Below are 26,753 nucleotides of genomic sequence, written 5' to 3' on the forward strand. Positions count from 1 at the left end.
ATAGAAGAGATCTGCTGCACCCTGTGGATCTGCCCCCTGGCTGGGGATTCCCTGGCTACCGATAGCTTCATAGTGCTTAACTCCTTGTGCCACCAGAGGGGCCCAGCTCCTTTTTAAAAAATATCTTTATAGGGTGAGGGCACACAGGTGATTTGGTGATGGGAAGCCCATGGGGGTTACAACTGAGATGGAAAAAGGCACAAGGTGATGTAAAAATAAACATTATTAATATATATATAATAACGTGTGTGTGTGTGTGTGTGTATTAGAAAAAAGTAATATTGGTATTGGATGGTTTGCTGTCCTAAATAAAAGTCAGTGACTCTTCAGCCATTAAAAAACATTGTAGGGCCCTCCCTGGTGGCCCAGCGAGTTAAAGCACAGCACTGAGAAGCTAAAGCCACTTCAGCATGAGTTAGATCTCCTCCTGCCCAGGGAGCTGAACCACAGGGTGTGGCAGACCTCTCCTGACCCGCCCGCTGCTCCCCTCAGCAGTGTACTTCGTCGATCTGCCTGTTCTGCTCCCCACTCTGTCTCTGGTGAAGCCTCTCACCGCCCCTGCACTTCTGGTCTGTACCTAGTTCTGTATACATAAATAAATAAATCTTAAAAAAAATTGTAGATTAGTATTTATTGGACATGTACTCATAATAGGTAAATGAAAAGGATCATAAGGCCTATGATTGTATTCTGTAATCTATTTATAATAATAACGTGCACAGTTTCCTACAGTGGTTCTCTCCCGGTGGTTTTATTTTATTTTGTTTTATTTTCATTTCAAGTATGTATATTTCTGATTTTCCTATAAAAAACTGTATTGCTTTTATAACATGAAAAAAGAAGAGAGAGGCCCTCCCTGGTGGCGCAGCGGCACTGCACTGAGAAGCTAAAGCCACTTCTGCATGAGTTCGATTCCCGCCTCTGCACCTCTGGTCTGTACCTAGTTCTGTATGCATAAATAAATAAATCTTTAAAAAAATTTTGGAAAAAAAAAAGAAGAAGAGAGGATCCCCTTCTTGCAGGGGATACTTAGGGAAAAGTGCTTACTGTTGTTTTTATAGGTGGTGAGCTCTGAGTTTTGGCACTGATTGTGAAGTTGATCTGCAGTGACAGGGGAAAAGCATGGAACACTCTGGGGTCCTTGACTCGCAGGGCTCTAGAAATCAGCGTGTGTGCCACCTGTTGCCAGGTGAAGCCACAACTCTGTAGATCCCTTTTAAGAATATGTGAAGAATTCCAGAAGGACAACCCCCTTCTCTTTTCAAACTGGGATTTAGAATACCTTATTAAAGTGCTATCACTGCAGGCTAGGCCCATGGGCTCCTGGGGGTATCTTTAAAGAAACAATTAGGGAGAAAATTAAATCACATTTTCTCAATTGACTTACACTCCGAAACTGGAAGGGCAGTCTCAAGAAAAAGTTAATTTGCCTCCAATTTATAATTAAAGTTCAGAGATAACATTTTGAAAGTGTATTTAATAAGCTGTGAGAATTTTGGAGAAGATAGTAATATTCAGTGAACTATAATGTACACCAACTTGTTTTTTCTTAAAGGCACCAGATTATGTGTGCCCTTTAGAGATATATAACATGTCATCACCTTAGTAATTTGCACTCTCCTGCTCCCATTTTGTAACCTTTCCCTCCCCCTTCCCTTCAGAATGTCTCTGATTTATAGCTGTCTGATTATTTTTGCTTAGTTTTATTGTATTTTTTTAACTGTAATTTTTCCCCTGATCCCTTACTTGGTTTCCCTACATTCCTCCTATAGATGAAATTATCTATATTTTTCTTTTTCTTCTCTGACTTATTTCGCTGAACATAATCCTATAATACTTCCTAATTCTACCCATGTTGCTGTGAATTGCATTAGATTATCTTTATTTTTGTTTTGTTGAATAGTATTCCATTTGTGGAATACTACATCTTCTTGATCCTGTCATCAATTTTTGGGCATTGGGGGTGTTTCCAAGTTTTACCTATTATAAATAGTGCTGCAATAAACATAGGGGTGCAGGTGTCCTTTTGAATTAATGTTTTTGGTCCTTTTGAATTAATGTTTTTGGTCCTTTGGGTAGATCCATAGGAGTGGCATTGCTAGATAGCAACTATTTTGAATAGAAAAATTTTGAACAGAATCCTAGCTTCTGGAGACCAAACATGCCACAAGAGATAGAAATGACTTATGTTCCAGCTTTAATTATTTGTTTTAACAGCTTTTATTTTAATACCTTTGGTGCAGAGGGGAAGAGTTAGAGGATAATTAGTTGTAATTACTTAATTCTAGACTAGAGCCTGCTTTCCTTTAGAAGTGAAGGCTGATCCCCGTGTAGGGCAGGACCCTTGCTTTGGGTGCAGGAGGTGATTCATGCAAAGATCCTCACCAGCAGTCACACCCAAGAGGATAAAGACAAGGCAGAAGGCCTGAGAGTAGAAATGTGAGTTCCCGAAGCTAGACACCACTGCCAATATTCTACTCAAAAATCTGAACTATTTGCCTATAAAATGGAGCTCCAAAAGAAGCCAAACAACTGTTTTTTTTTAACCTTTTTATTGTTAATAGTTCCACATGATCACATCTATTTAAGGCATCTTATGCTAGTGTTGTATAAAGAAGCAGAGATCATTGATCAAATTACCTTGTTGGAATGAAGCTGGACCTGGAGAAGTTCCTTGAGATGAAGAGGACTGTGTGGGGACATTATTTGCCTAACAAGTGTTCACAGGGAGCCCTGCTTCATCCAACGCTTTTTCCTTGGCATCTTTGGACATTCCCAGTGTGAATATCACCCTTTGATTCTGGGCTTCTGCGGACTAAACTGTGGGTAGGCGAGCGTGGTTCAATTTCTGGTGCCTCCATTCACTCAGTAGAATACCTTGAGCAAATTAGTTCACGTTGCACCTCAGTGTTCATAATTGTGAACTTGGAATAATAAAAGTACCTATCTCACACAGTTATGAGAATTAGAAGATAAACAGTTATGAGGATTAGAACTGCAGGGTAAATGAAAGTGATCAGGTTTTTCCCGTGCGCCTTAGCTTTGATGATGGACACCTGAGGTCTTCCACGGTGCCTGACGGCTGCACCTGGGGTAAGTGTGGGCGTGCCTAAGGGGAACACGTGAGCCCAGAGGCTGAGCACATAGGCTGTGTAGAGGAGGGAGGTGGTTGAGGGCCCTGCGGCAGAGTGCGGTGGGGAGAACCAGAGAAGGGCTAAGGAAGAGCTAATGGGTTCTCGCTGAGGGCCCCAAGTTCCCGTATCCCTGCGGGCTCGTCACCCCTAACTGGTAGGGATGACGCCAAAGGCTCCAAGTTTCTCCTACAAGCTGCCTGAACCCGACGATGAACCTACTCGGTCTGGAATGGTTTGCAGAACAAGAGAGCCCAACAAACCGTTAAGTATTCAGTGGATAAAGCTTAATTATAGAAATAATATCATTATGGTTGTTGCTGTTATCATTAGTCTTTAGAATGCAATTATGGGCAAATCTCACTGTGTATCTAAAACTGTTCTTTGTACAAGTATCCCCTGCTTTTCTTAAGTTCACACAATGCCGCTTTTCTTACAAAAGACGTGCGTTAGTATATGCTTCCACTGATGGAAAAATCCAAAGAGGATTTTGTAATAAAAGGGCAAAGCTCTAACGCAGCATTCAGCATTGTTTTATGGCAGCTGTTCTAGCGGCCACATGTATCCAAAGGTGCAAGAATGGCCTCACCAAGCTCCTTCCGGGACATATAAAGCTGCTTGTTTCATACCTTCCCTGAACTCACTGTATGTTAAAGTGCTTTTAGGTTTTCTGTCTTATTTGACATGACTTTGTAGGTTATTTCTGGTCTGGAATGTTAAGAACATATTTCCATGTAAGTTAATGGTTTGTTTTTTTTACATCATTTTGAGTTTTGTGTTTCACATGAAAGCTCTCTTTTAGTACAGTGGGACAATTATATGTGTGATGAGGATAATGGTATTTATTTCATCTGTTGAGACAGATGCTCAGCCTATGGGCAGGTGGAACTCAGATGCTGCTGAACAACGCTGGCAAGCTCCCTTGTGCCTGCACAAGCATTCACTTTTTTTTTTAAAAGGATTTATTTATTTATGCATACAGAACTGGGGTACAGGCCAGAGATACAGGGGTGGTGAGAGGATTTATAAGAGACAGAGTGGAGAGCAAAACAGGCAGATTGGCTGAAATACACTGCTGAGGGGAGAAGCAGGCAGTAGAGGTCTGCTGTGTCCTGAGGGTCACCTCCCCGGCTGGGGCTCAAACTCACGTTGAAGCAGCTGTAGCTCGTTTCGCAGTGCTGCACTTTAACCTGTTGCAAACTAGGGAGGGCCCAGTCGGTTCCACAAACCATAAGAAAGCAGGGATCATTGTCATTGCTTAATGGATAGAATTTTGGGAGGCCTTCACAACACTTTTTAAATTAAGATTTTATTTTAAATTTATGGATATATGAATATACTCATACAGCAAAATGCATAAAACATAAGTATATTACTCAACAAATTATCACAAGGTACACGCTTTGTAACTATCACTTTAAGAAATTACATATTGCCCCAATAGGAAGGAGTCTGTCTGCTATTTCCTCCAATCACTGTGATGCCTGCTAAATGTAATCAATATATAATCACTTATATTAGTCATCTGTTGTTTTCTGGATACCAAATGTAGGTGAAATCATATGGTGTTTGTCTTTCTCTGACTTCCTTCAGTGAGGTAATACCCTCTAGGTAATACCCCTCTATGTTGTTGCAAATGGCAGGCCATCACTTTTTAAAACAGCTGAGTAGTTAGTATTCTATAATCACTTTGCGTAATCTTTAAACATGTATCTATATATTTGCCTTATTCACTTATCTGCCATTGGGTATTTTATTTCCAGGTCTTATAAATAATGCTATAATAAACAAGGGGGTGCATATATCTCTTTGAATTAGCGTCTTTGTAATTTGGGGGTAAATGCCCACAATGTGATAACTAGATGGTATGGGATCTCAATTTTTTAACTTTTTTGAGCAGTCACCATACTGCTTCCCAAAATGGCTGCACCAATTCGCATCTCACCAACAGTGCACTGGGTTTTCTTCTTTTCATATCCTCTCCCATGCCTTGTGTTTCCTGTCTTTTGAATGATGCTCATTCTTACAGGTGGGAGGTAATATCTTGATTTGACTTGCCTAATAGTAAGAGATGAACACCTTTTTAATGTGCCTGTTGACTGTGTATCTGTTTGGAGAAGTGTCTATCTGTATGCTGAGAATTTTAGCTGTTCTTCACTTTTTGTATCTCCCTATATAATTCTTAAAATCATCTTGTTAAGTTCCACAAAACAGTCTATTGTTGGCTAGGAGATTTTTCCTTCATTCCCTCTTTTCATAAGTGAATCCTAAAAGAGTGACTTCTTCTCACTTTGTGAGTGACAGTGTTCCAGGTTGCCAAGGTCAGGTGTACTACACTGGTGAGGGCCATGATACAGGCACTGGCCTGTTGTGAAATTCCACTGGCAGTTGGTTAATTGTCCAGGCTGAGGGCTGTGCAAGTTCCTGACCTGTGCGTAAGTCTAGGACTAACTTAGGACATGAGTCAACAAATCTGAGGAGTCTTGGATGCATACAAAGGAACTCCGGGAAAAGATATGGGAGTTTGGGCCCTCCCTGGTGGCACAAGAAGCTAAAGCCACTTCAGCATGAGTTTGATCCCTACCCCAAGGGTGACCTACATGGTGCTCAGACCTCTCCTGCCCCGCCCGCTGCTCCCCTCAGCAGTGTACTTCGTCAGTCGGCCTGTTCTGCTCCCCACTATGAATCCTCTTACTGCTCCTGAACCTCTGGCCTGTATCCCAGTTCAGTATGCATAAATAAATAAATCTTAAAAAAAAGAGATACGGAGTTTGGTAATTTGGGGAGTGAGAACTTGTAACTTAAGGTTTCAAGCTGTGAAATCCAGTGATTTTTGTCTCCACAATTATTGAAAGAATCCCAGACAAAAGCAAATCACAGAAGATGCTCATATCCACCCTCTGTTCCCTTGCTTTGTCCTAACTACCTGTAATACTGGGCTTGACTGAGCATACACACGGGAACTGAGCCGTACATGTTAGGCTGTGTGCTAGCGCAGTATTAGGCGAAGAAGTGGTAAGACACAGGGAATGGCTTTAGAGCAGGCAGGCCATCCCTGATGTAAAAGAGGTTCATCTGAACAACCAATCTTGTATTGACTGTGACTTGTTTGCTGGGAAAACTGAAAAGATTCCCAAAGCAGTAACCAGACAACTGTTTTCTACTTAGTGTTCTTTTTCTTAAATGAAACACACTTCTCAAATAAAACAAAGCAACTCCAATATTGAATTATTCCTAGGCGCCCTAGCTGCTTAGTGCCTTTGGTGCCCTGTCCAACCTCTGCAGTTGGAGGCGGGCATCAAGCTGAGAGGCCCTGGTGTTAATGGCCAGGGCGCTTCTCTGCTGCTGCAAACTGTTGTTCCATATCTGCCAGTGGCCACAGACATCATCTCCTCTGACTATGGGAGGCCTCTAAGGAACACTTAGTTTTTCTTTTGTTTTTGAATGCTGGAATTTTGGACATGAAAGAGATTAACAATAATGATACAGTTGATTTCAGTACACAAAGGAGGTTTCCTCCTGGTTTCATTGAAACAAAAAGATCTGTCAGAAGTGCCCTTGTTTAACTTACCTTATTCCTGAAGAGTCAAATTGAGAAATTAAGATGTGGCTATTTTCCAGTTACAACCCCTGGGAGGATGTTAGGTAATGAGAGAGTCCTATAAAAGCAGAACTACATGCATTAAAAGAAAACCAAACAGATGACACATTAAGCAGTAATCATGGGCTCCACCTCCTTTTCTGAGTTGTCTGAATAGAAGCTAATTCAGCAAAGAGAAATATCTGGAGACAGTGACTGAGATATGCTTCCATCAGAGAATGAAACTTTCATCTCTTTATTTTGTCTTTGAAATTTCCATATGGAATCAAGACCCATACTGATCTCATTGGGTTTCCAATGTATTGCTAGTGGTTCGAGTCTAAAGAACTTTGAAAGCAAATAAGGCTTGTCCCTGCTGTTCAGAGCTCTCTCATGTGCTTCATTCTCGTGTGTTCTCTTGCTCCAATATTTGAATAAAAATTTACTTTCAGGTTGTGCAATCATCCAAAGGAAGAGATGTTTGCAAAAAACAGGCGGACAGCTGAAATGAGAAACTAAAGGAAATAAAGTTCTGAAGTTAGATTTTAGATATCAGTTGATGAATTTTGAATCACTTTCTCTCTTCTTTCTGTGACCTTTCTTTGCCACAGAAGTCACAGATGTGATTTCTTGCCTTCCAGGAATATACATACAAATTTGAATACTAATGACAACATAATAGCACAATTTATTAAGCAGCTGCTTAAATGATGTGCCAAACATGTTATATGTATTCCTGCATTTAATCCTTAAAATGATTTTGTGATGTTAATCGTATAACTTGCCAGTAGGGAAGCTGAGTCATTAAGCTTGATTAACACCGCAACAGTTACCAAGTGAAAGAGTTGGGCTGGTTTGATATTCACTCACTTTGCTAATTCAATTCTTCACCTCACTGGCCACAATCATGTGCATAGGAGCAGGAAATGAAAAATCACTGAGGGATGCTTTGTGGAGTTGTTGGGACTTGAGTCAGTGAAGTGGTCCGAGAAGTGTCTAGTGCCCACATGCACAGGGCAGGCTCACGACAGACTGGACAGATGGAGAGTCCCAGCAGATTTTTCAGGCCTTCATATGCTCAAGGAGTGAGGTACACGGTCACACTAGACAGGGAGGCTGGCATGCAAGGAGGCAAGCCCATGCCGGGCATGGAGGCTGGGAGTCAGTCAGGCTCGCAGTGGATCACTGTACTCTCTTGGAGCTCTCTCTGGCATTCTCTCTTCTTGTCTCCTGGTCACGCTTCTCCTGTGGTCATACTCCTCTTCCTCCCACTGTCACGGCTGCTGCGACTTTTATCCCCATCTGTAGGCTCAGGTGAGCTCACACATGCACACACCCCATACTCAGATGGCCACAATCCGGCATGGGTGCCCCAAATTCCACTGCCAAGCGCCTTTGGTGTTAACTAGATCAAGGCCGCAGGTGATAGCCACAGAGGCTCGTGCTCTAAAAGGTCTGATTAACTCATTTACCCACATCAGGTGAGTATCATTGTGGCCTTGTGTCCTCGACACTGATGTGTTCTTTGCCTTCAGTAGCAGTCGTCATCGTCTCACTATACATGAGTTTAGAGTATAGTAGTTTTCCGCTGTTAAGTAGAAACTGGTTATCATTAATCACTGCGTGCAGGCCTGTTTCCTTTGGGGAGATGGGGGAGGCCTTCTTCTGGATGCCGATAAATCTTTCTAATTAGCTGTAAAGATCATGAAAAGTAGACGTCATGTTTTAATCATAAGCCACTTGAGACACTGGTGTTTGTGTGATTGCTTGAATTCTTATTTTCATTAAACAAATTGCTTTGAATTTATGACATTTTTAATACACCAGGATTGCAAAAGCTATGAATTGTTTTCAGTAACCCAATCACAGAAAGCAAAGCAGAAAAAAAATAATAATAATAAAATAAAAAAGCATTGACACATTGTCAGTGGTTTATTTTCCCATGTGTTGGTGGGATATTAAGGATCTTTGAGATCTTCGCAGATAATTCAGTACAGGCCTGGTTCTAAGAATAAATGTTGGCATATTGTGATCAGTGAGGGGGAAACTTTTTTTTTTCTTCAGAAGCTAAAGAGAACTCTTTCAAGAGTCAGGGAGAATATGAAACTGCAGTCACACTCTAATAGGCCTGTAGTGCTAAAATGTAGCATTAGAACAGGTTCAGAATACAATGACTACAGCTGGAAAAATTAAGTCTCAGTTGTAGTTTTCTCCTTGGCATGGCATATCAGTTATTCTCAAATACCAGTGTGTAACAGAGTCATCTGGAGCATTTGTTACAACTCAGGTTGCTGGGCCCCATGCCAAAGATTCAGACTCAGTAGGTCTTTGAATGGGGCCTAAGATTTGTTCTGCTGATGCGTTCTTAGGTAATGCTGCTACTACTGGGCTAGTGGCCTAAGCTGAGTCTGACTTCCAACCCCAATTCAGTGCTCACCAGTTGTGTGAACTGAGCATATTTGGTTCTTTTCTGTGAATCCCCAGATACTTAGTCCATTGCAGGCTTAAGAATCACCTCAAGAACTACTGTGAGGTAGCTAATAGCATCTGCTGGGATTCCAGCTGATAAAAATGATTTGATTGTTTCAGTTTGAGCGGGATCTGCTTTGCTTAAAGCATCCATGAGGATTTTCTTTCTTTTTTTAGATTTATTTATTTATGCATACAGAACTGGGGTGCAGGCTAGAGGTGCAGAGTTGGTGAAAGGATTCACATGAGATAGAATGGGGAGCAGGACAGGCAGCTCGACGAAGTCCACTGCTGAGGGAAGCAGTGGGTGGGTCAGGAGCCATCTGCTGCACCATGTGGGTAACTCTGGGTCCGGGGATCAAACTTGCACTGCAGCTGGCTTGCAATGCTGCATCTTAATCTCTTGTACCACCAGGGAGGGTGCCATGGGGATTTTCTATGTCTGGAGAGACCTGAAGATGAACTAATGGGGCTTTTCAGTATAAATTCATGTAATGCCTGCCTCTCATTCTGATCCTTATGTGAGTATTGTTTACAAATATATATGTATCTTGATGATGTACCTTATTTTTTTAAAGATTTATTTATTCATACAGAACTGGGGTACAGGCCAGAGATGTGGAAGGTGACAGGATTCACCAGAGACAGAGTGGGGAGCAGAACCGGCAGATGATAAAAGTACACTGCTGAGGGAAGCAGCGGGCGGGTCAGGGTCAGGAGAGGTCTGCCACGCCATGTGATCACCTCCGAAGCAGGCGGGGATCGAAGTCATGTGGAAGTGGCTTAAGCTTCTTAGTGCAGTGCTTTAACCTGCTGCGCCACCAGGGAGGGCCCAATGAGGTACCTTATTTTACATCCCTGTTATTTTTTTCACAGTATTCTCCCCTCAGCTGAGAGTAATCCCCTCAGGGATTACTATAGTTCCCTTACCACCAAAGCACCCCCAATCCACGTAGTGGTCACATTCATTACACTCTTCTCCTACCCCCCCCCCCACCCCGGATGCCTCAGACCTATGGTCATCTTTCATGAGTGGAGTTTTAAGTTTCTTTGTCTACTCCATTGTTTGATTTTTCTAGAATGCTGAAGTTAGAACATTGCACAGAGCAAGAAGAAACCTGATAGGTACTTTCAGTTCTTGTATTTTGAAAAGAAGACACTATTGTTTTTGAGAGTCCCATGTTTGTGTTCTCATTTTTCTATACTCCACAGCATCTAGTGCAATGTTCAGTAGTTCAATGGAAGTTTATTGGGTTAGACAATTCTATTTTAAATTTAAACAAGCTCATCTGTACTCAAACTCTTCTTTGAGTTTAATCATAATCTTATATTCTTTATATGTGGCTTAGAATTTATGCAGAACTGGGGGAAATGATCTGCCTTCTCAACTATAAGGGTTGCATGTAATGATAGAGCATTTAGAATTTGGATCATAGAAGATCCTGCATGAAGAGGTTCTGTAACTTTCTGGTTTTGTGTTGCTTTGGAAAAATTTTCCCTTGTAACCATCAGAGGCTGGATCCCAGATGTAGTAGAAAAATGCAGTTTGGCTGTTTGGGGTCTTTCGTGGTTACGTATAAAATTTGGTGATAATTGTTTTTGACCTATGTATCTGATAGAAAGAATAGATCATCCATGGTTCTATGGTTGGATTTTAGAGATTTCTTTCTGTGGTGAAATATTCCTTTGAGGACTCGAAGTTTTTCTGTTTTCCCATTTTTCTGTTTTCCCATTTTTTAGCTCTCCGTGTTGCTTTTTGTTCAAGTATCTTAAGGATGCAGAATTTTCACTCTTCCAGCAGATGTCAGGAACAACTGATCCACTTCCATTGGGGAGAGGAGATTGGAGGGGTCCAGTCATTGATGACAGTGGTGTGTGGGGCAGCTTGCATGTGTCACTGCTGATAGCCTCTTCTCTTGGTTTCCAGATCCATGTCTCTGCAGTCAGAGGGTTGGGCTTTCAGGGCTGCCTCACAAGACCAGCTTGAGTCCTGAGCAGGCTGGGTTGGGCGTTGCTTCTCACACTATCTTCCCTGGGAATCTTGCCTGTCTGGATCACCTAATCACTTCCACACATAGCCACATAGTCAAGGTTGCACCTCAGTACCAGTCAGCTCACCTGTGCCAGAGCTGTCAACCAAACCAGGTAGTGCTTGCCTGTGCCACCTGTCCTGGCCTGGCTGCAGGCTCCAAGTACCTCTGTCCACCTACCTGTTTTGAATTGACTGTCCAGTGTCCCTTCTGTTACACTCAGTGTTGGTCTCCTGTGTCCACAAACACTCCAGTTTTGCCCCAAGTCACAAGATCCTCTAAGTCTAGTGGCCCTTAGGCCACCTTAGATTATCCACCTGGGGGTGAGGCAGGAAATCTCCCTGGTGTCATCTTCCCCTTTTATTTGGAACCACATCACAACAAAGACCGTTCCAAAAATAAGACATTTTTTTAAAAAAGATTTTATTATTTTTGCATAGAAGGCCAGAGGTGTGGGGGGTGAGAGGATTCACCAGAAACACATGGGGAGTATAACAGGTAGAGTTACTGAAATACACTGCTCGGGGGAGAAGCGGGTAACAGGAGAGGTGTGCTGTGCCATGTGGGTCAGCTCTCCGGCCAGGGATCCAACACAGGCCCTGGTCTGCCCAAGGAGCTCTGTCTCAGTGCTAGCACTGAAACTTAACCCCTAGGCCACCAGGAACGATCCTCCAAATAAAATGTTTTAATTAAAAAATAATACTAATGGCTGATAAGAGGATTAAGACACTCTAGAAAGATTCACAGTGAAGACTCAGTCTTTGTAAACAGAACATATTGCTAGGGATTCAGGTTTCCTGAATTATATCCTAATTGCCAATTAAGTGTTCCTTTATAAGAAAAGTGCTCATTTTTAACAACTTAATCATACAGACACATGGAAGAGAGCTTAAAACAACAACTTTCACTATCTTATGGCAAGGAACTTTCAAGATTCTGTGTTTAAAAAGTTGGAGAACAAATGGTCATGTGAGATCCACGAATAGGTTTGTATTGCTAAGAGAAAAGGGATAGAATTTAGGTGATTGCTAGCATCCTTGGGAAAAGCAGCCCCATTTCATGCCTCAGCTTCCCCATTTATGCTTGTTATGTGTCCTTTTGTATAATATCTATATAAATGAGGAATGGATAGCTGTCCTAAGTGTGTCTCTTCCGATCCTAATTCAACTATTAGTTTTTATAATTAGTTGTTGGCTAATTACTTCTGAATCAAATGGATTTAATTGTCAGTTTATCATTTCCATTTGTGAGTAGTCAAATCTTTAAATCAGCTTCAAGTATTTTCACTTCAAGAATATTGAGAGAAACCACTCTCCATTTTTACCATTTCCATAAAAGTCAGACTGTTAGTCAGTAGGTTTTGCAAATATCTGAAGTAACTCTGAGTAATGTTTTCTCTGGCCATGACACCTGAAGTGTGTAGATTGCATGGCCAGACCCAAGCTTTGCAGTGTGTCAGGGAATATGGCTCAGTCTCCCTCTTTAAGGCACGCTTTGGGGAAAGGCCTGAAAGAAGATACGCAATAACTTTCTGGTGACCCAAACTAAATCAGTCTTGAAATCACATGACATTTGCTTACTTTCTTCCCAATCGGCTGATTAATTATTTGCCTTTATTTAGTGTTCTAAATCAGGAGCCAAAAGAAGCTGGAGCAGCTGGGGCCAATTTTTAAATTTAAAACTAACAGAGCAATTTGGCTGTCTGACATTGAACTGAAGAGTGACTTTTCTTTAACATTGTCATCACCATGGTGTCCAACCTGCTCTGCTCCAGATGTACAACATCTGGGCTTTGAAGAGTGTGATTAGGAAATCAAACAAGACATGCGGACATCTGAATGAGATAAGAGGCTCCAACAGACCACGTTCTTACGTAGTTTCTTTCATCTGATTCTGTCAGTTTGCTGGAAACTTCTATTTGGAAAGCAGAATTCTTTTTTACAAGTAAGGCAGCAATGTAAAGAAAGCTATATTTAAATAAATGGAATAAACATTCATATGAAAATGCCCCCTAACACCATCCCCATAGAATAGCCTTAGGTGGGCCCTCCCTGATGGGCAACATCTTAAAGCACAGCACTAGACGGAGCTGCCCTCAGCCCCTTCCATAAAGTTAGATTCCAGGCCAGGGAGGTGACCCACATGGTGCAGCAGAACTCTCCTGTCTCCCCGTTGCTCCCTTCAGCAGTAGATTTCAGTACATCTGCCTGTTCTGCTCCCCACTGTGTCTCTGGTGAGCCCTCTCACTGCCCCTGCATCACTGGCCTGTACCCCAGTTTTGTATGTATTAAAAAAAATCCTTAGGTAATAAGATGAATTAAACCAAAAATTCTCTTATTTATTGGAAAGTGTCAGTAGTCCTGGAGAAGAGGATGAGAGGAATTAAATTTCCTTTTAGAATACTTTTCCATTCTCTCCAGATTGGGGCTATTTTCCCTCAACACATATAAAAATATCTTCCCTTTGTTAGAAAGAATATGTAGCAAGGAAGTGGACAATTTCAAATGATAATACCAGATTCACAAAAACTTTGACAAGGGCTAAGTTAGGCACTAGGTAAGAATCTCTAAGGGTAGAAAGAAAAGGGTTGCTCTTTTGACTACTAACCTGTTCTTTATTAAAATTCTCTTTCTTATGCTGCATACTTAGACATGATCACTTCATGTCTAAAAAATCCTGAAGTTACATAAACCAAGTCTGGGCTGAAAAGCTAGCTGTCTCAGTTGAAAATTAATATAAACCTAGTGATGGAGCAAATATCCTTTGTCAAGTAAACATTTAATATTTTCTGAGGACATTATTCTTCATGTTCACTTGAAGAGAATGGGAGCAGTAGACCAATTCGCTACCGTATTTGCAGTCTACCTGTTGAAATAAGACTAGCACAGATTAAACAATGGTTATTAGAAATGATGTACCAATACTACGATGTTATATGGAGAAGGCTAAAACTCTTCAAGAGCTCAGCAAACAGGCTGTGGCCATGCTAAGTGACAGTAAGAGTGAGGGATTGTTTTGGGATCTAAGAAAAAATTAATCACAGACCATGCACCACACCCCTACACGTGCCTGAAAAATATACATCCTTACTTGAAAAAGACTGATTTGGGGGGGGGGTGTGGTCTTGTGCTAATATATCACTCCTACTGAGGAAACATTTGCTTCCTACTTATAGTGGCTTTGTTGCATAAATGCTATGCTCACTGAAGGAATAACTATTCATAATCTAGCCCATTCTTTATTACTTTTGTAAAAGAGTTCTGAAAGGTAAGACAGCCACTTTCCTGAGGGAAGTATGGGATTCAGTGATGGAGAGGGCACCTTGGGAAGGGGAGAATTGCCTGTTAAATCAAATTTAGGTAAGAAGATAGCCCAGCAGCCATATGTAAATTGTTCCCTCATGTAGAAACAATAGTGTGCATTGGATAATTCAATAAAAAACATTAGTCATTTATCATCCTTAATTATCAGTCATTTCTAACTGCATCTGGTTTGTATTTTTTATTAGAAAGTTTTTTCCCCCCAAGTTGGACCCGGGTATTTTTTTCTTCTATTCCTGATTTCATTTTGTTATTCTTTTTAAAATTCCATCACTAATTCCCATGATGTGCAGAGGTTTCTATTTCACAAGGCACTATAAATCAAGCAGTTCCTCTGTTGTAATATCGTCCTTACTGTGCATTTGTCATAGGCCCTGGCTTGCTGAGTTTACTTAAGGTCAGAGAGTCAAGCTGCTTCGAGAACAAGCTCAGCTGGCACCCTGGGCGTGCATCAAGCCGTCAGAGGTAGGCCATGGCAGGTGGCTCTGGCAGTCAGCTCTTTCAGAAAAGCCAAGTGACAAAACCTTACCTGGGGTCGATTTGGACCCCCCAGTGCATGCTCCTGGCCTGGAGTGCTGGACAGTGCATGCTGACCATCAGGGAACTTGTGTATATAGAACTGACATATGATCTTCTCACATAAAATAGTAACAGCTACTGTTCATGTAGAATTTTCTAGATTCTGCAGTATTTAACGGGCTTTTCTCACTGTCTCCTTTAATGCTCACAACAAGCCTTTTAATGTAGTACATATAATTATTTACCTCTTTTAGATGAACAAACTTGACATTAGAAAGATATAGTTGCTTATTCTATTCATTTCTCAGCTGGACCATAAAGGTAGAATAAATCAGAGTCTTAAACCTGCATGAGATCGACCTAATTATAATTTTTCTAGGGAGAATAATTTGGACTATGAGGACCCTCGGGCAAATGGATAACTCCTTGATTTTAGCCCTTATAGTATGGGGTTCCTCTTTCCTGAAGTTGTAAAGTTTATGCAGAGAGCAAACAGGACATACTGATCAACAGAGTGTGTTGTGTGGCACAGGTATTTGGTGATGCCTAATAAATCCCCCCAAGATTAAAATATATGAACAACCTGCTCAAATATTATTTGATCTATGTGACAGAAAAACTGACTCGAGTGTTACTTTAAGAGTAAGGACCTCTCACTCCAGAACTTTTAGAAATTGCTAGAAAACTAACGGTTAATTATAATTATCCTATGATCTGAACCACCCACTGGAGCTCTCCAATTCAAATATGTATTTTCGATGGTCAGGAGACAACACTGTATGAGTCTAAGTTTTAATTCAGAGTGAGCCCTTTTGATATTTGACTTACCTTGTGGTCATTTTCCCAGTTCCTGACTATATAATTGGGATATCTATAATCTGTAGTTGGAAACAGCAAGAATCTCGACAATAATGCTCAGTTATGGAGTAAGGACACATAGGAGAGGCGAAATAGAAGACTGTAAAATTTTCCATATAATAGAGTAAATCAAAAGCCATATTACATCTCTGGCAAAATTACAAAAAGCCACCATGTCAAAGACTTGAGAATTATAGCATGAACCTGTCACATGTCCTCATATGAACTCAGCTGTGAGGTCTGTGCAGATATTCACTGGATCTTAGAGAATCACTGTGAATTGTAAACTCCATAGGTAGTAACCCCAGTTGCAGCTGTTATTCCAAATATGATATTGTGACTGAAAGAAATAAGCATAGGCCTGGAGATTGGAGTGTAGCTTTTGTTCTGAATCATACCTTTTTCTTTTTGAAGATTTATTTACTTATGCATACAGAACTGGAGTGCAGGGACAGTGAGAGGGTTCACCAGAGACAGAATGGGGAGCAGAACAGGCAGATGGATGAAGTCTATTGCTGAGAGGAGCAGCAGACAGATCAGGAGAGGTCTGCCGTGCCATGTGGGCCATCTCTGGGACCAGGGATCCTACTTGCAGTGAAGCAGCTGTGGCTAGCTTGCCGTGCTGTTTCTTTACCCATTGTGCCACCAGGGAGGGCCAGTACCTTTTTCTACAAATCAATTTGAAAGGATCATCAGATGAAGTTTGCTTTTATCTGCCATAGTACTCTGCATAGAAATTGATCTTTATGACATTGCACAAGGAATCACATTGGTTCTCTACATAATATTATGTTGATTGGATTTGACCAGCAGAAGTACAAATCAGTAGGAAACATGTTAAATAGAGTGTACAGTATATATCCCACAAAAACCCAGGCATCTGCCCCCTCATTGAACTTGCCTAAGTGTTCTATGGTCTAGAATAAGGTGAAAGGTAAGTTGCTGCGCTTTGCATCATTTGCCATGAAAGATGAGATGTAATGTTTGGTCTCCCTTCGTGTAATTGTCAGCAATCTTTCATGGAGGCAGGAATCTGACTTGGTTCCTGAAGTACAAAACAAGTTCACATATGCCTGGATGTGCTCTAGTCACCTTACTTATTTGTGGAATACAACATGTTCCTATTTTATAGAAAGACCACTTATTTCCTCATTTCCCTTGGTTTCTTTCCATTTCAAATTCTTTTTTACCTTCTAAACATATCAAATGTTAACAAAAAGTTGACATGTTTAGGTAGCATATTTAAGATGAGAAAGGCTGTTTTCTGCAGCCCTTAATGTGCCTGTGTCTTCCGTGTACATATGAAGTCTTATAGGGCATAGTATCAGTAAGATTCAGTCAGCCAGTTACTGACATGATGGAATTCTTCAGTAGGTTGACATCCCCAGATGGGTTCAAGGTGATATGTGAATGAGTGGTTTAGATCGTCATTATATATATAAACATTTGTTTAGCTTATTTCTGGGCAAAATCTACTTAAGCTAGGTTAGTGTAAAAGAGTTACACTACATTCAGTTAATGATATCATATCCATGAAATTGACTCATTCAGATGGCTGCATCTTCATCTGCTCTCCCTGTCCTCTATTTTCCAAATCAGCACCCCGTTAAGCTAGACGCTGCCTCTTCTTACTTAAATTAGTTTGACTCCACATTGTCAATGTTATGGTGCTTTTGGGCACCTCAGAGCAGATCTTCCATGCTTGGCTCTTGTGCTTCATCATTTCCATCTTGGGTAACTCCCCCCACATTCTAAGCTTTTTGTTATCTCACAACTTCAGATCTTTGTACAAACTGGTTTTTCTGGTGGAGATAACCTTTCTGCACTTAATTGTGTTACTAACCTCTTTTGCTTTTACTAGAGTTGAGGCACCCACTGGCAGGGATGCCACTCCCTCTGGGCCTGCCAGAACCCCCCGGGCTACTTTAATCATGGCACATCATGTTGCAGCTCTCTTTATTGTTCTGTCTCTTCCCCACCTTAAAAAGAATGAGTTATTTTGAGGTAGGAGTCAGCCTTATTTGTGCCTGACATGGTGTCTGCCACGGAGAGGATACTTCCATAAACATGTGTTGGGTAAATAAATTAATGAGTAAAAGGAAAGGGTAAACATTCAAAAGTTTCCTACTCTTTATTAGTTCACAAACCTAGTCAAGTTAGTAGTTTACTAATTATAAACCATCACAAGCTCTATGCAGGAACACACTTTTGTTCTAACCCAATACACTGTTCTTCAAAGACACAAATGACATTAAATATTTTGTAAATGAACCCACTGGAGTGCAAGAAGGAATATTATATTGGAAAACATTAAACAACCTGAAACAAAGAGCAGATCATTTCCCAACCACAAATTGCAAATTAAAGGAAAGAAATCCTCTACCAATATTAAAACCTACTTTAAAGTAAATACTGCCAACATTTTAAAGGAAGGACACAATCAAATCCAGGGACCACGACGGTAGAATGAAGAAAAATGAGAAACCAAAGAACATTAGCCAAGGGAATAAAATGTGTGGGAGCCCACTTGGACAATGAATGAAAATGAAAGACATTCAAGAGTTTAAAAATATCTGATTTTTACAAGCTTGTTCCATTGTTTGTTTGTTTGTTTTTTCTTTCCCCTATAAGCTGATTTTAAAGACCTTTCCCTTACAGAAAGAGCCAAGACTGTTGTTTTATCATGATGTCTGTTCATATCCTACACAGGCAGGGAATTATGAAGAGAGAAGAGGGAGGGGGTAGGGACAGGCAGGATACACTTTTAAACAGAGTAATAAATAGATCTATCTACAACTATTATTTGAAATCCGGATTTCCCCCAGTTTCCCACCTCAGAAATAAATGCTGAAATTTCTTGCCCAGTGTTCTCTGCTTTTAAAAAATCTTACCACTTTAGTACCTGCCTCAGTTTCCCCTAGCTTTCTGGAAGTGTTTTCCAGAGATTCCAACTATGTTGGCCATTTCTCCTAACCTCCTGAGAGCTTTGAACTCACACTATTTGCTTGTGCATATGATTGTGCTATAGTTACTGCTAATAATGTTTTTGTGTGTAAATATTGTCTCCCTAATCAGATTATTCCCTCTGCCAAGAACTATCATTGACATTAAAAAAAAAAACCCCAATAGTTATTAACTTAATGTATCATACACATTGAAAGCATTCGGCATAAGCATTATAGTTAAATTGAATTAGACAAAAGACATTTTTTGACAGAGATTATTTTTCCTTTATAAAATTAAGAGTAACACAAATCAGAATTTATCTTTGTCTCTGTATATAACAGAACTTTCCTTTTCTCTTGTTTTCCAAATTCTATGTGGACATTATGCTTGCACCAGTGGTTTTCAATCCTGCTTGCACTTTGAGTCATTAAAAAATACAGATGCCAAGGCCACTAGCCGAAGACACAAGGGAATTTAAAAGGCGCCCTTGAGATTTTAATATGCAGTCGGGGTTGAAAAGTCCTGTGATGCCGTCCACTGGTGAGTCAGCCAAGCACCAGCGCTCATCTATCAAGGTGTCCATGGAAATGGCTCTTGTGGGCGCCCACTAGCTGCCTATTTTAAGTGTGGTTTGCTGTTCATGAGCTTTTAGCCTTCTCAAACATCTCAATATTCCCTTCTTGGTGAGTAGGTATTTTTCTTTTACTCATCTATTTATAGTAAACAATATAAGCATGTTTTACTAGAGTAAAAATGGGAAGACCAAAGTCCAGGACACTTAGGAAACTCAGTGATTATCTAAGTCTAAGTTAGATTTATCTAATTACCTTGGAAAAAGAGAAAGAAAGAGAAAAGAATTATTTTGCTGGAAAAAAATCAACCCCCAACTTATTTTTACCTGAAAACTTTGTTTATATATATAAATAACTAGTTATTTCTCAAGCATGAGAATTTGTTCTTAGTTAGCTATTTACAAATAGCATGTTGTCTCATTTTAAGATTATTTTGGCCCTCCCTGGTGGCGCAGCGGGTTAAAGCGCAGCACTGAGAATCTAAAGCCGCTTCCTCATGAGTTCAATTCCCGCCTGCCCCGGAGGTGACCACATGGCGTGGCAGACCTCTCCTGACCCGCCCGCTGCTCCCCTCAGCAGTGTACTTCATCGATCTGCCTGTTCTGCTCCCCACTCTGTCTCTGGTGAAGCCTCTCACCGCCCCTGAGCCTCTGGCCTGTACCCCAGTTCTGTATGCACAAATAAATAAATCTTTAAAAAAAAAATTATTTTTGCAGTCTTTACATACAGTATTATTTAATTAGTTATTATTCACTTGAGGTATGTGCTAGTATAACACCAGTTTACACACAAGCAAACCGAGACCAGAAAAATAGCCAGGGTCACATAGTTACTGAGAAACAAAGGCAAGTTTCAAACCTACTGTTGAAGTTCAAGTCTTTTGATCTCTGGTCTGCACTCCAGGAATAACTTGTACCACCTGGTGCTGCTGAAAAAAAAAATACTGAATGAAATGCTTGACCTGAAATCCAGCGGTGAGGGAAAAGAAATTACAGAGGGTTTCCTCTTGATTTAAGTTCAACTGTAAGCCACTTACGAATTTATGTCTATGGTAATTGTATTTGTAACTTTCCACTTGACTGTGCTTTGGATTTTCTTGTAAAATTTCAAGGAAAATTCAGATTTTTTCAACTGTTACAGATGAAGAAGAGAAACAAGTGGGCTTAATCCATGGTTTACTTATCAGGAATTGTAGACTACATGAACACAGCTGCTCTGTTTACATCAATGACAGTCCGGCTGCAGGTTCTTGAGTCAGCATTGATTTCCCAGGACTGTGCTGTGCTGTATCTGAAAGTGCCCTTGCCTCCTGCTCTCCCTGGTATTGGCCTCTCTCCCCTGGGTCATGTCTGTTTACCAAGTGCCAGCCAATTCCCAAAAATGCTCAAGCCTTTCCCACTGTTTGAATTCACCTACCTTTACCTGGAAAGCCAAATGATTTTTTTTTGGTCTCCCTACTTCAGGCTGTTACTTAGGAATCACGTGTTAGCTTCCTGTAGTTCTCCCAGTAATCCTATTTCACTCATCCCTCCTATGAAGTGGGAAACATCTGTAGGGTAGGACTGTTTCTTAATCCTCTACCCCCAGTACCTAGTCCATCTGCTCCATAGATGGGTGAGTGAAATTTGGAATGAATTATGATTTAGAAAAATTGGTATTTACATGAGACCATGCTTTGAAAATTGAGCAAAGTCTTCATCTTGCTTTGACTGGATTTCTATTTCATTTGATAACTGTTCACCCTCCAAATTTTTTAAAAGAAGTATGGGGATACATTAAAAGATAGATACATTTACCATGAAATGATACATCTCTGAATGTAATTATTTGATGTATAGTACCATTGGTAGCAGTGGTATTTGGGTGTGTGCATAATCATGTTATTTCATGTTATTTATGCTGAAATTTGGATATTCTAGTAATATTAATTTATTAAAATTTACCAGCAAACCCAGATCATTGTGCTAGTACACATGATTGAGTCAGCCTGGTGGTTACCTGTGGTATTTCTGTGACTGAAAACACCATGTTGGGGGAGAATTTATCCATATATGTAGGATCTGAATGCTGGTTTGCTAACATGGAAAGCAGCATCTGAATCCAACTGATTTCTTTTGAAACTTCTCATACTGAGAAGGGGGCTGCAGTGGGTCAGGTCCCACTGGCCTGGTATTGTAAAGGGTCCCTAATCCCAGAAGACGGTGATGTACTGTGGCAACTTGATGGTTTGCTTCAAAGCCTGAGGGGCACCTTTTTTGTGTTCAAAGAGTAGAACTATGACATTTATCTCTTAGCCTAAAGAGTGCTGTGCATCATGACACATTGCTTCCTCTCAAATTGCTTCCTCTTAAATTGACCACATGGAAATTCAATTTCTTGAAATCTTTTCCATTTGCTCAAATTCTGGTTTCTTAACTTGTTAATACATATCCCATGTTTTTAAATTGTCTAGAAGATAGGAGTTAAAAATAATTCATCATTTACACTTATGAGTCATAGAAACATTTTAGTTATACACAATCAAATGATTTTGAAATTTAGGAGCTGTGTGAAAAGAAAAGGCTAGTTAAGATAGGTAGGTGACTCAGTTTAAAGAAGTTTTATAAAAACTTAACTTAGTGTGATTAATCATAATTACTTGTTCATAGTGATTGAGTTCTTGATCTAGATTTTAATTCAAGCACAGACCTGGTTTTCTAATTCTATTAGCAGGGGGAACCTAAGAACATAATGAGTATATTCAGGTCTTTTGCTCTTTTCAGTAGTTGAATTATATGTTTATTTCCTTACTTTTGTTATATTTGGAGTTCATAGCAGCTGTGAATTCCTGCATTTATCATGATAATTTCCAGAAATATCAAGAACTTTGACCAACCCAGTAGTCCTGCTGACAAAGATTTATTTGCTGGCTAACCCACTGAATACTGAAATTAAAAGTCATAAGTAATAATGGCGCTCCCTGGTACATATTGGATTAGGACTCAGCACTGCAAGCTAGCTGTAGCCACTTTAGTGCCAGTTTAATCCCTGCCCCAGGGGTGATCCACATGGCGTGGCAGACCCCTCCTGACCTTCCCGCTGCTTCCCTTAGCAGTCTACTTCATCGATCTGCCTGTTCTGTTCCCCACTGTCTCTGGTGAATCCTCTCACCGCCCCTGTACCTCTGGTGTGTACCCCAGCTCTGTATGCATTAAAATCAACCAACCAATCAATCAGTCAATCAGTCTTCAAAGGTCAATGAACTATTTTAGAAAATGTAGTAAGTAATAAATAAAAATGACAGCCTCTTCATTTATGACTCAAGAATATGTGAGCTCTTTCAATCCTGTGAAGTCAAATGGCACAGTTCTAGAAACCAAACCAGACTTCTAAGTTTATCTCAATGTATGTTGGATCCTTTGCTCAAATCTCTTGTGTTAAATTTATGTGACAAGAATGCTTATATTTTAATCCAACCTAGAAACTCCTTCCTACTTTTGAAATATTTCCCACATTGCTGGTTAAATGGAAGGGGAAGATGGAATGCATTCTTCAAAAGCTATTTAATTATTCCTTACCTGTGTGAGTATTGTGTATTTTGAGCACTTTGTTAAGTTATCTCGCCATTTGTTTGGCCCTCTGAGTTAATCTAGACAAGGTAAAACATATAATAAGTGGGCAATGTTTCCTAACCTGTTAACTTCACAAGATCACTTAATTTGAATTTCACATGGATGGTAACACTAACCTGAATTTTATAGTATAAAGAGAAATGGCTGAGTGCTGTCAGCCATTGCTAGGACATGGAGGCATGAGAAAGCATGACTTATTGAGGGAGGAATGGCAGGTTTTTGGTTAATGGAATTTGATCTTTTCAGTTATGGATAGTCATGAGAGAAATTAAAGAGATAAAATTGTAGTCAAGTTGATATTGATGATCGAGTGACTTTGCCAGGCCAAATTTCGGTTTTACATTCTGAGTTAGACGATGAGCCAGCAGAGGAAAAAGAGTTTGCTATTTCTAATCAGTGGGAAAATTTTGGTTCTCTTGGAAGTCAATCTTTGACTATAGGTAAGTTTTCTGTCAATGGTTTTTTGGGGGCCAGTAGACCCCAGAATTCCAGGTTCATTGTCAACTATTCCATTTTATCGAAATATATGCTTGAGGGGTATTCGAGCTTATTACTGAGCCTCTTTTAAGTCCTTTTTTTGTTTCATTCTTTTCCCTTATGCTGAGATTGTTCAGTTCTGGGTAGTTCCAGAGATGATTCTATTTCTGGATATGCACAAAGGGGGACCTTTCTGTGGTTCCCTTTGTGATGTTTCCATTATACTTTGTCAGCTTCTCCAACTCATAATAAGCAGCAGGCTGAGGTTAGACTCCAGGTCCTCAGTCTAGCCTACATCGCTGCTTACATCGCTGAGTTAAGTTACCCCTAATTTCAAAAGACTGGGTAAAATGATTTCAGTGTGTTCATGAGAAGCGAGCGCCTTAGACACCACTGTTGTCCCAATAACTGCTACTTAGTAGCAATAAAAAATACTTTTAAAAGCTGCATTCTGTATCAAGAAGACCATGTAGTAGTAATAAATGCTAATTATTTTAAATAACAGCCCAAGGGTAAAGGACTTCCTGAGGATACATTTTTAATGTAGCAAGGTGATGTATAAACGGAGCACCCTACATCATTTTAGTTTTCCTTAACTTAGGGCAGTAGCATATTATGTTGCTTATCTGAGAGATTTTGACATCATTATTTGCATGCATAATGACTGTGAAACTTTATTTTTAATGGTTTTTGAAGCCTAATACAGGATTTTCCTTATGCTGAGTGTCCTCAAACTTTTCAATTTATAGACATAAAAGAGAAATCTGAACTGGAACCAAGATTTCTTCATTTCATCTTCTTTTGCCTCTAGCTATTAAGTTGGCTTATGAAGAATAAAATTTGAGTTTATTTCTGAGCACTTTCTTTCCTTTACATTTCAATATGTGTGTGTTCTTGGAACAAGAGCTGGGGTTGGGGGGTGGGGTGTGGGCAGTAAGGAAAGGAAATGGAGAAAAGCACTTAAAAATACCTCTTACCCTTTTAAAGAAACATCTCCAAGCTCTTGTTTATTCTTATGGTAAGTGGTTTTACAAAGTGCTGGGTAGGGCAATTTCCCTCAACATTTCCTGGATTTTAAATGACCTGAAGAATTTCTTACAGAACACTCAGTGGAGGGGCATGTGGTCTTGTTTGGCGTTTCCCCACTTTTTTCCGGATGGGTCACACCTCTAGATTCAGCAGGCCACCCAGGAAGAGCCACCATCTTTCCTCTCATTGAAGACCTGGGTAGGTCTCATCTCTTGGCTACTTTCCTGCTGTTTCAGCTATAGCTGATGTCGTTTCTTACTATATTGGGTGTCTACTTTTCATCCGTCTCTCTCCATGTCTTTGCCATCACCCTCACTTCCTAAATCAAGGTAGCACTACCCTGGGACAGGTGTTCCTCACTATGGCAAAGTGCCTTAATAACTTCTTTTCCCAATCCTGCCCACCTCTTCCACTTTGATTAGAATTTGTCTTCTCTTTATATGAGGTGTTATTTATGTTTTGTACAGTGTGAATCTTAGACATAATTGTCTTTTGGTTAAGGGCATGCTTATTATTGTGATGCAAAGAAATAAGAGGTGATTCCTTTATAAAGTGACCCAGAAGGGTCTGAACTTTGAAAAGTGTGGCTAGTAGAAATGAGTGGATAAGGAAGATGTGTGATATATGTAGCGCGTGTGTGTGTGTGTGTGTGTGTGTGTGTGTGTATATATATATACTCATGTATGTAAAATTTATATATGTGATATTTATACCCACACATTAGAATACTACTCAGTTATAAAATAAGTGAGATCTTGCCATTTGAGCAACATGGCTGGACCTCGAGGTTGTTATATTAGATGAAATAAGTCAGGCAGAGAAAGCAATACTGTGATTTCAGTCACATGTGGAAGATGAAGAAAAAACAAAAATTCTTAGTCTAACAGGACAAATTGGTGGATACCAGAAGGAAAGAGCAAAGCTGTAGTGGTTGATTGGGTAAAAGAGATCAATTGTATGGTGGAAGATGTACACTGGACTCTTTGTATGGTTCCTAATGTAGCATATATAGATGCTGACTTGTAATGAAACCTATGTAATATTATAAACTGATGCTACTGTCATAAATACTTTGTAAGTATGCTTTGTATCACTGTATATAGGCCATGGTTATTAAACATCTCTTCTGCAATTCTACACCAAATATCTTCTTGCTTCTGAAGCAATTCCCTGTCTTTCCGCTGGAGAAGTTGTGATAACCTCTTTTTTTTTAATTTTAAGATTTATTTATGTATGCATATAGAACTGGGGGATGGGCTGGAGGCACATGGGTGAGAAGACTCACCAGAGACAAGGTAGGGAGAACAGGCAGGTCCACTGAAATACATTGCTGAGAGGAACAGCGGGAAAGACAGGAGAGGTCTGCTGCTCCTTGTGGGTCACCTTCCTGGCCAGGGATCAAACTCATGCTGAAGTGGCTGCGGCGGATGCGGCTAGCTTTGTAGTGCGGCACTTTAACCTGTTGCACCTCCAGGGCGGGCCCATGATAATCTTTCTTTATCCTCTGATGAGAGAGCTGAGGAACAAGGTTGTGGAAGAGGACGGGTGGTGGTGGGTATGGACACTCCTTCTATTAACAGTTAGAATGTATAAAAACCAACTTTGAGCATCATGAACAGTGTCTCATTTACCCTATCTCAATCCTATAATCGAGGCGCCATTTATTTTCCCTATGTTGCATGTGAGGAAATGGAAATTTAGATTAATTTAGCAGATACATTTGGGAGTATTAGGACACTAATACTCTTGTCAGTTCTTTCTCAACTGACAAACTATGAGGACACTAATACTCTTGTCAGTTCTTTCTCAACTGACAAACTATGAGAGTAGTATAGTAAGAGAATTTTTTCTGAACATATTTTGAAAAGAAAAATAATACTGTGACATCCTTCCTAGTCTTCACAATATTAAGTATAAAAAAGTAGAAGATAGAAATTAGACTTTAGTTTAAAAAACCTACAAAATTGTAGTTATTACTATATCTCTGTTCATTATGATATATTGAGCATATCTGAATATGATACAATCATAAGTATTAAGCCACTTTTAATTTTTCTAATGAGAAAATAAACAATTTGTGGCCAATTTGCACACCTAAGCTCTGTTAGGGGTAGTTAAAATAGATAATTTGTGGGCCCTCCCTGGTGGCGCAGTGGGTTAAAGCACAGCACTGAGAAGCTAAAGCCACTTCCGCATGAGTTCGAATCCCGC

This window comes from Condylura cristata, unplaced genomic scaffold (assembly GCF_000260355.1).
Source record: "Condylura cristata isolate star-nosed mole 26May11 unplaced genomic scaffold, ConCri1.0 scaffold00001, whole genome shotgun sequence".
In the NCBI taxonomy this organism is placed as follows: Eukaryota; Metazoa; Chordata; class Mammalia; order Eulipotyphla; family Talpidae; genus Condylura; species Condylura cristata.